The sequence below is a fragment of the Tasmannia lanceolata genome, unplaced genomic scaffold, assembly GCF_043159265.1.
Source record: "Tasmannia lanceolata isolate RefF3 unplaced genomic scaffold, GAP_Taslan_0.1 ptg000003l, whole genome shotgun sequence".
Taxonomy (NCBI): Eukaryota; Viridiplantae; Streptophyta; class Magnoliopsida; order Canellales; family Winteraceae; genus Tasmannia; species Tasmannia lanceolata.
Genome location: NW_027518680.1, coordinates 2,664,634 through 2,672,710, shown reverse-complemented (window position 1 = coordinate 2,672,710; position 8,077 = coordinate 2,664,634). Strand labels below are relative to the sequence as shown.

Sequence of the window (8,077 nt, the reverse complement as noted above, 5' to 3'; positions counted from 1 at the left end):
TTGGAATATGTGGGATCCAACAGTTGGATTGGGTTAAGATCTCACCGTTCGATCATCTTGGAGGTAGATTGGGTAAGTTGGCTAAATAAAGCAACCAGATAAATTAGCCAAGTGGATTAGAAGAGGCAAGCAAGAGAGATTAGAAAAATATATTTGATTAGGATTATTTCCTTCTATAATTATCTTAATTTCATTCCATGTTTATCATGTAAATGCTCTATGTAAGCACACATTGAGATTGTTGTCAAGGACCCAAGTTTAGTGAAAATCTTCTCTAAATGTTACATGATAACATGCTATCTTTTATACTTTAACACTCCCCTGCATGTGTGGCCCACTTAAATTTTACACTCTCTCTTTCCACAATGCCTAGGAGATGTTCCTTGTCATTCTTCTTCATTGCCACCTTTGTCATAAGCCATTTGATCTCAGTAGTAGGGCAGCAAAGGCCATGGTTGCCACAAGAGTTACTAGAGCTTGACCTAGCCGCAAGGCTCCGATTCGATAAAAATGCCACAACCATGGCCTCGACTGACGACTGTCATCTCATCCAAGTCCTCCCAGCAGCCGTCCTATACCCATCATCGGTGCAAGACATCACCGCCCTCGTAAAATCCTCTCTCTTCTAATCTTCCATTCTCCATTGCTGCTAGGGGTCATGCTCACTCCCTTAACGGCCAGGCAATGGCCCACAACGGCGCTGTTTTACCGATGGGATCCTTAAATCAGACCCGTGAAATCAGAATCAATGTTTCATCTAGCCCGCCGGATTTTTATGCCAATGTGGGCAGCGAGCAGCTTTGGATTGATCTATTGATGGCCACCCTTAGACATGGGCTTTCACGCCCATCTTGGACCGACTACTTGTACCTATCCGTTGGTGGTACACTCTCTAGTGCTGGAATTAGTGGCCAAACCTTTCTCCATGGTCCGCAGATTAGCAATGTTTACGAACTGGATGTCATAACAGGTATAAATTTCCATCCCTCCTGTTGAAGTATAAATAACACCAGCTCCAACAGCTTAAGCTTTTGGAGTAATTGGTTGTTTCACATAGTATCAGAGTTATTGACCTGCGGCAGGTCCTGTGTTCAAAACTCAACAACTCCTTGATATTAAAAAATCCACATATAGGCCCAAACCCACACATGACAGAGTGATGAAATATAAACTATTGAATAGCAAAAGCTTATGAAGTAATTGGTTATTCTCACAACCTCCATCTAATGCGAGTCCCAAGTTTTATTTTTATTTTTATAGAAATCTCTATTTCAAAAAAAATAAAATTTTAAATGCAACTGTTTTTGTAGTTAAATATGATTATTTGCATGCTAATACTTAAAAGAAATTGTATAGTTAATGGCTTAAGAGGTCTTAATGCCCTACTTGAAAATAAGCTTAAATTTATTTTTATTTAAAAAAAAAAACGGAAATGATATCAGCACAACAATGTTTTAATTAGTGCATAAACTGATCTTGTCTTTTCTTTTTTAATTGGCTTGTGAGAGCTTTTTGGTAACTGTAATAAACTTTCGACAGCTTTTTAAATACGAAAATATCAAAACATGGTTGTGTTGATATCATTTCCCTAAAAAATATTATTTACGAGTAAGGAGCAATTTTGGTGGTATTCTATATAATTAGGGGCCATAAATTTTAACAAATATGTGTTGCAGGTGGGATGAGAGGATGTCAGCTATCATTCCCGAAGAAGATGTTTTCTACAAGGTATATTTCTTGCGGGCAGCTAAGAACGATTGGGAGTACCTCGAGGATCAAAATAAAAAAATATTAAGTTTTTGTGTTGAAGCTGGGATCAAGTTTAAGCAGTATTTACCTCATTACACAACCAACAAAGAATGGAAGGATCATTTTGGACCAAAATGGAACAAGATTGTAGACAGGAAAAAGAGCTTTGATCCAAAGGGACTCTTATCTCCCGGCCAAAAGATCTTCACTTTCATGCCTTGGCAAACGAAGTAACTAAACTCTGCCATTGTATGAGAATCGGCCATTGAGTTTGAAATGAAAGATTGATGCATGAACTCACCTATTTTGAGTAGGCAATGGAATGTTGATGATTTAACAGGTAGTAATGGGCCATTAGGGGCAAATTTATCAGCTCCCTATGCATAGTGTGTTCATTGTCAATTTCGCAAAACTAATTTTGCAGCCCCTCTTTTTTTTCTTTTCTTTTTTTTTTTTGACAGGTAAGCTGGGGTTTGGCAGAGGATCCTACTGGTTTATTAGAATGAGAAAGATGATACAATCAGCATACAAACCCTAACCCTATCACATGAATAGGGATTCATACCAAGAGAACAACGACAAGACCTATCCTTAGAAGCAGTATCTAAGGGAAAGATGAAGCACAAAGAATCTCAAGAACTCCTAATAACTAAGGGCGCCTATGATCCTCACTCAACTTACTAGCTCTCTTGCTCTTCCGTAAATTTTGGTGGTTCTTTGCAGCCCATCTTTTTCAGGCTAGAAGTATCACCTCATATGAATGAAATGTAGAGGACAAGTTCGCTATTAGATGCCTCTCCTCTCTTGAAAAAGAAGGGCCCTGAAGTGGCAGTGTGCGAAATTGCCTAGACAATCTCTTCCTAACACACACACACACATACATATGAGAGAGATTATATGGTGCCCGAGTGGGTATGCTTGTGGAGGAGGCACGGCCCTTGATATTTGATCCAACGACAGCACAGTTTTTAAGAGGCCCTTGTTATCAAGGGTGGTACGTCCTTTGTACCGTTTAAACGTGTTAGTGATTTTGCATTTTCAAAATCATGTATATTACATGTTTTAGTGTTTTGGAAAATGTTTTATCAAAAGCGTTTGGGAAAAAGAAAATGTTTTCTTGGAAATATTTGCTTTTACAAAAGGATGTAGAAGTGTAGTTGAAAAGATAGTCCCACATCGGATGAGAGAAAAGAAAGAGAAGGGCTTATAAAGCACTACCTTTTCTAACTCTTGTTGATTGCACATTGGGAATTTCGGAAGGGCATTTCGGGTTTGATTCCGCTAGTGCTACGCGTCATCAAACATTAGTAAGACTTCCCTACTAGGCTTCATTGTATATTGGAGGCAATTCGCAGATCCCCTTTGCACACTACTAGTGGGGGCGAATCTTGTCTTAAGGAAAGTGATATCACCCCTTGAAGCAACAAGTTTCTGTTTTCTATCATCAACAGTACCCTCAACAAATTTTCAACAAAACGTGCATGCCCAATCACTAGGCAAGCAGTCATTGACTACTGTTAAAGAATATGAGACGAGTTGAACTGGTGCCTATTATCAAAACTTGGCTGTATCTTTATCATTTGCCTTAAATAAAGGGTAATGATATCAACGCAACCATTCGTTAATAATTGCACAAATGTCTTTTGTCATTTCCGTTTTAATTGGTTGTTAAGAGCTTTTTGGGAACAGTGATAACCCTTGATAGCTCTTTTCACAATAAATGACAAGATGGTTTGGTGCAAATATGAAAACATAGTTGTGCTGAAATCCATAAATTGAGGAACGTTTGAAAAGAGACTACAAAGAGAGAGAGAGAGAGAGAGAGAGAGAGAGAGAGAGAGAGAGATCTTCTATTTTAAATCATTCGATTGTTAATTTGTTTTTTTGTTTTTTAAGTTTTGTTTCATCTGATAAGTTTGATCAGTATATTAGAGATAGTTACTGTGATCTGTTAACATGATTTGAAAATTTCGTAACCTCACATGAGATTCCCGAATAGTCAGAGATAATTGGTGTAGTTTATTTACATGTTTGAAGAACATTATAATCTTTGACATTACTAATACATTTCAAGAAAACTTGTATTAGACTGTGAGCTTTCTCTGTAACCAAATCAAGTTGATATTCTCTGAGTATATTCAGTATTCTACCCTTGCAAAACAAAAGTCAAAATTTTAAAAAAATAGACAATTTATGAGGGTTCAGGGCTCAATCCCTTGACACACCTTACCGCTTTCCCAATTAGAACGATGATTTGTCCAGTCTCTTGACTTTCCTCTACTAGTTGATGTGTAGTGGAGATTAGACGTACACATCTGCCCTCTTAGGTTCTTACGTTTATGTCTGGCTACTTTCAATGTATTCAAGATTTTTTTTTCGGCATCCTTTAGTGTAAGTATTCATTTCTTCGTGATGGATGATTTTTTGATAAAACATCTACCGAAGAGCATATAACATGCATCCATGGGCATCACATCATACCACACTTAATCCTTATAATCTTTGCCAAGTGATAAGTTAACTAAGTATCTTGTACCAATAACAACATCATCACTATGTTTGTGGACACCATGCTCTCACTTAAACTTCTATAAATGGTCACTGTGTATATTTGTCTCCACAAAGCATCGTTGTTGGAATATGTTCTTTCAAAGCTAATCCTTGTCTGACTCTTGCTTAGATGAGATGGGATCACATGCTACTTTTCACTTTTACCGTCCAAATTAACATCCTCCTCATCCTCACAATCCTCTTCATGAGCCCCATCACATTTTCATGTTCCTTTTGTTTAAAAAGATTTCCTCGTTGTGTTAGACAGTTGAACAATAAATGTCTACACTTGTAACCTTGCTGTAAACTGTTTCTACTGAAATTGCAGTCAAAAGAAGACACATTTCAGGTTGATTATAGATGTCGAATAATCTTCATGATCTGGTTACAGTATGAAGTAGAAACATATTCTCTTGAAGCTTCTTCCTTCAATCTATATGCACAACCTGCAATCATAAAATGCACGTAGGACCTTTTCATTTTTTTTATTCCATTCAAAAACTGGCTTAGTTGAGTTGAGTTTTCATTCAAAAACTGCTCAAAAGTGAGCATTATGATCATATTTATAAGCGTTCAATGTAACCGTAATCCTAATGAGCAATACAAGTGAACAGTAGGCATGAACAATGTTAGTGAATAGAGCAAAATAGCGAAACGGGCCCCATCTTTTAAGTGGCAAACTTTAACTGATGTATGCCCTGTCAATTAATTTCCAGCAGCAAAGGGCTATGGTCCGATGTAGGTTGTGGCCGCGCTCTTTGCCGTATGATTGGATATTCTTCCCCATTCTTTAGATACCAAAACTTGATCTAGCCTACACATAGTGATGTTTCCCTGATTATTGATCCATGTAAATCTTTCCCTTCTAGTGGGAGATCCACCAGCCCACTATCTTGAGTAAACACAAATAATTCTCCGTACTTCTTGTTATTCTTCCAACGCTACTTTTCTGAATGTATTAAAGTCACTGCCCACAACCTACAACCCCTCTCCAATTCTCGTAAATCTCCTTAAGCTCCACCCAAAAGCCACTCTGTTCCCTCACCCTTAGTAGTCCATAGACCGTTGTCATCCTCCAAGGGGTGGTTAGAATAGGTAGATCCCCGCTGGTTACGAGTAATGATAGAGAAAACTCTTTCACCACAATCTCCGAGATATTAGATTTTGCTTCCTGCTAAATCGTGATAACACCTCCTGTCGTACCCCTCGCATCAAGCAATACCCATTTTCTGCTCCTCCTGCCCCATAGGTTCTTAATTAGAGCTTCTGTCACCCCCTCTATCTTCGATTCCACAATAACCATTATATCTGCTCCTCTGCTCCTCTGCTCCAAATAACTTCCTTAATTGTTTGCTTCTCTTCAGACCCAAGCCCCTGGATATTCCAAAAAATTATCGTCATCCTTCATTCTGATTCTAGTCCATTTTCTCTGCCTTGGCCAATCACCTTAGCCCCTTCGTCTTGCCCTTCTTTGACGTGGCTTCTCCTTGTTCCCTAGCCTCCAATTCTATCTCGTTCTACGAGATGGCATCGTTTTACGTGATTGCTCTTCGTTTTCCTCAAAAGTGATTCCAATCTCCTTGGCTAATTCCAACATGGATTGTTGTTCAGAAGATTGGCTCTTAGACTATGCCTTTTCTTCTTAGTTAAATGCTAGGGGGGGATGCTGAAAAATGCACCCATATCGTCTTTGCTCCTATTCTAAAGGTTGGATTCCAATCATAATAACCGGTCCCAAAGCACCCTTCCCACTCTTTCGTAGACTGTTGATGCTTACTGCTCTGATTCGAAGATAAACAATATTTCTTCCTTGTTTACTTTTATCGGTCTTTGCATGTTGGGAATGTCCCAAAACCACCCTGCTCATTTATGGATTTCATCACAAGACCTCAAAATTTGGATTGTATCTTCAACTCCATTACATGAGATTATCATTGCATGGTAATCGCCCTCTTCCACTTTTGCCATACGCCCCTCAGGCCACATCTTCTCACTCCTCTTCTCTGTATCTTTCTCGGTCCTCCTGGCTTCTTTTTCCCACATACGCCTCTAGTAGCACCACCTACATTCCATATTCCTTTTAAAATTATGATAACCACACTAGTTGCAAAACCAGTCTCCCACTTGAATACTGATTTCAGTGGCTTTGAGCTTTTGTTTTGTTCTTCTCTTTCAATACTCGTGTTCCCGTACTTTTTGGTACCACCAACCCCGCCAGTGGAAGCAAGCCTTCTGACAGCAACGAGACATCTCGTGTGTAAACAATTAAACAAATAGCTTGATCTGGGCTGGTAGTTTTTCTTTCTCGGCACCATCATCGGTGCTCTTCCCTACGCTACTCTTTGGCAACAGCATTTTGCGTCCAGGTTCGAGGTGTTCAAAGCAGTGTTTGGGGAGTAGCCTGCCTTAATCATATATCAGAATACCTCCTGATAGCTCTCTACTTTTCTTCCACATCTACATCCTCTATCACTACAACCTATATCATCATTAATCACATCCAGGTTCATCTTCTTAGAAGAAATGACGTTGAGATCAAATGTTGTTCCTCAAGTTCCTCAGTCCAGACCTCCTTCCTCTTCTCCCATCACCCTCTCTTCACTCTTGCTCATCTGTATCATTTCAAAACCAACACACTATGCAATCCTTGCCGCATTTCTCCCTGCACTCAACCACCTTCATCGGTCCTTCTCCTTCCTGATACTTGTTCAGCTCGGTGATAGTCTACAAGATCACGGTTTCAATTGCATATACATGTCCCTGTGAGGATCCATAAACTGGTCATTAGAATTGATCGTGATGGTAAAAGTGTACCAGTTTGCAAGGGTTTGGTACCAAAACCTTGGGGAAAGCGTGTACAGGTGTACCAATTGTGAAGGGTTTGGTAGCAGCCTGGTGATAGTCTACAAGAAAGCTTGTTCCTCAAGCTCTCATGCCTTGGCTCTTCTATTGGTTCTTCAATTCCTCTTCCTCTTCTAGTATAGTTCTTGATAATCTATGGGTGTTCGATTTTTTGTTCATATTCCTCTTCATTTTTTTTCAATTTTTACGGGAGGATAAACTACATCAGTCTCCTAGCCACAAGTCTAACAAAAATCTGATCCCCATCCCATTTCCTAGTCTAATCTTAATCCCAGACACAAACTCACTTTATGAAGTCTTGGAAATCTTCATATTTCTTTTGAACCCATGGTATTCTGATGATCGAAACAGATTCAAACATTTCAAACATTTTCAATAAAAGAGGTTGGCAGTTCTATCAGCAGTTCCCAGTTTCGTATTTGACAATTGTGAATGATGCATGCCAGATTCGAACTAGGTAATTTTTTTCATATTTCACCCCAATTTTATTTTATAACATTATATCCCCTTATTTTATATTGTCATATGCTATTGATCTCAGCGCGATCATGTGCAATGACTTTGTTATACACTTCTCTATTTACTTATTGAGAGTTCTTGGCAATTGTAGTAAGCATTTGCCAGCGGGTTAAAACGTGTAAAACCAGGTGAGTCCATCCCATTGTCAATTTTATTTTATTTTTTTGAGAAGAAAAGAGAAGGGTGCAGCACGGGAACTTCCCAGTGGATCACCCATCCTAGTACTACTTTATCCCAAGCACGCTTGGTTCTTTTCTTGTAGTAAGTTAGGGTCTTTGTATTATAGTTAGAACAGTCCACTGCTCTGATACCAATGTTGGAATGTACTACTTGTTAATATTATAGTTCGAACAGTCCACTGGTTTTTCTTTCTTTGTTTTACTGTCTAATAGTAAGT

General features: G+C 38.8%; 1 pseudogene; it reads left to right on the top strand.

Annotated features, from left to right (window-relative positions):
• The first annotated feature begins 365 nt into the window (after positions 1–365).
• LOC143859143 (cytokinin dehydrogenase 1-like) lies at positions 366–7,065 on the top strand (annotated as a pseudogene).
• Positions 7,066–8,077: the final 1,012 nt, after the last annotated feature.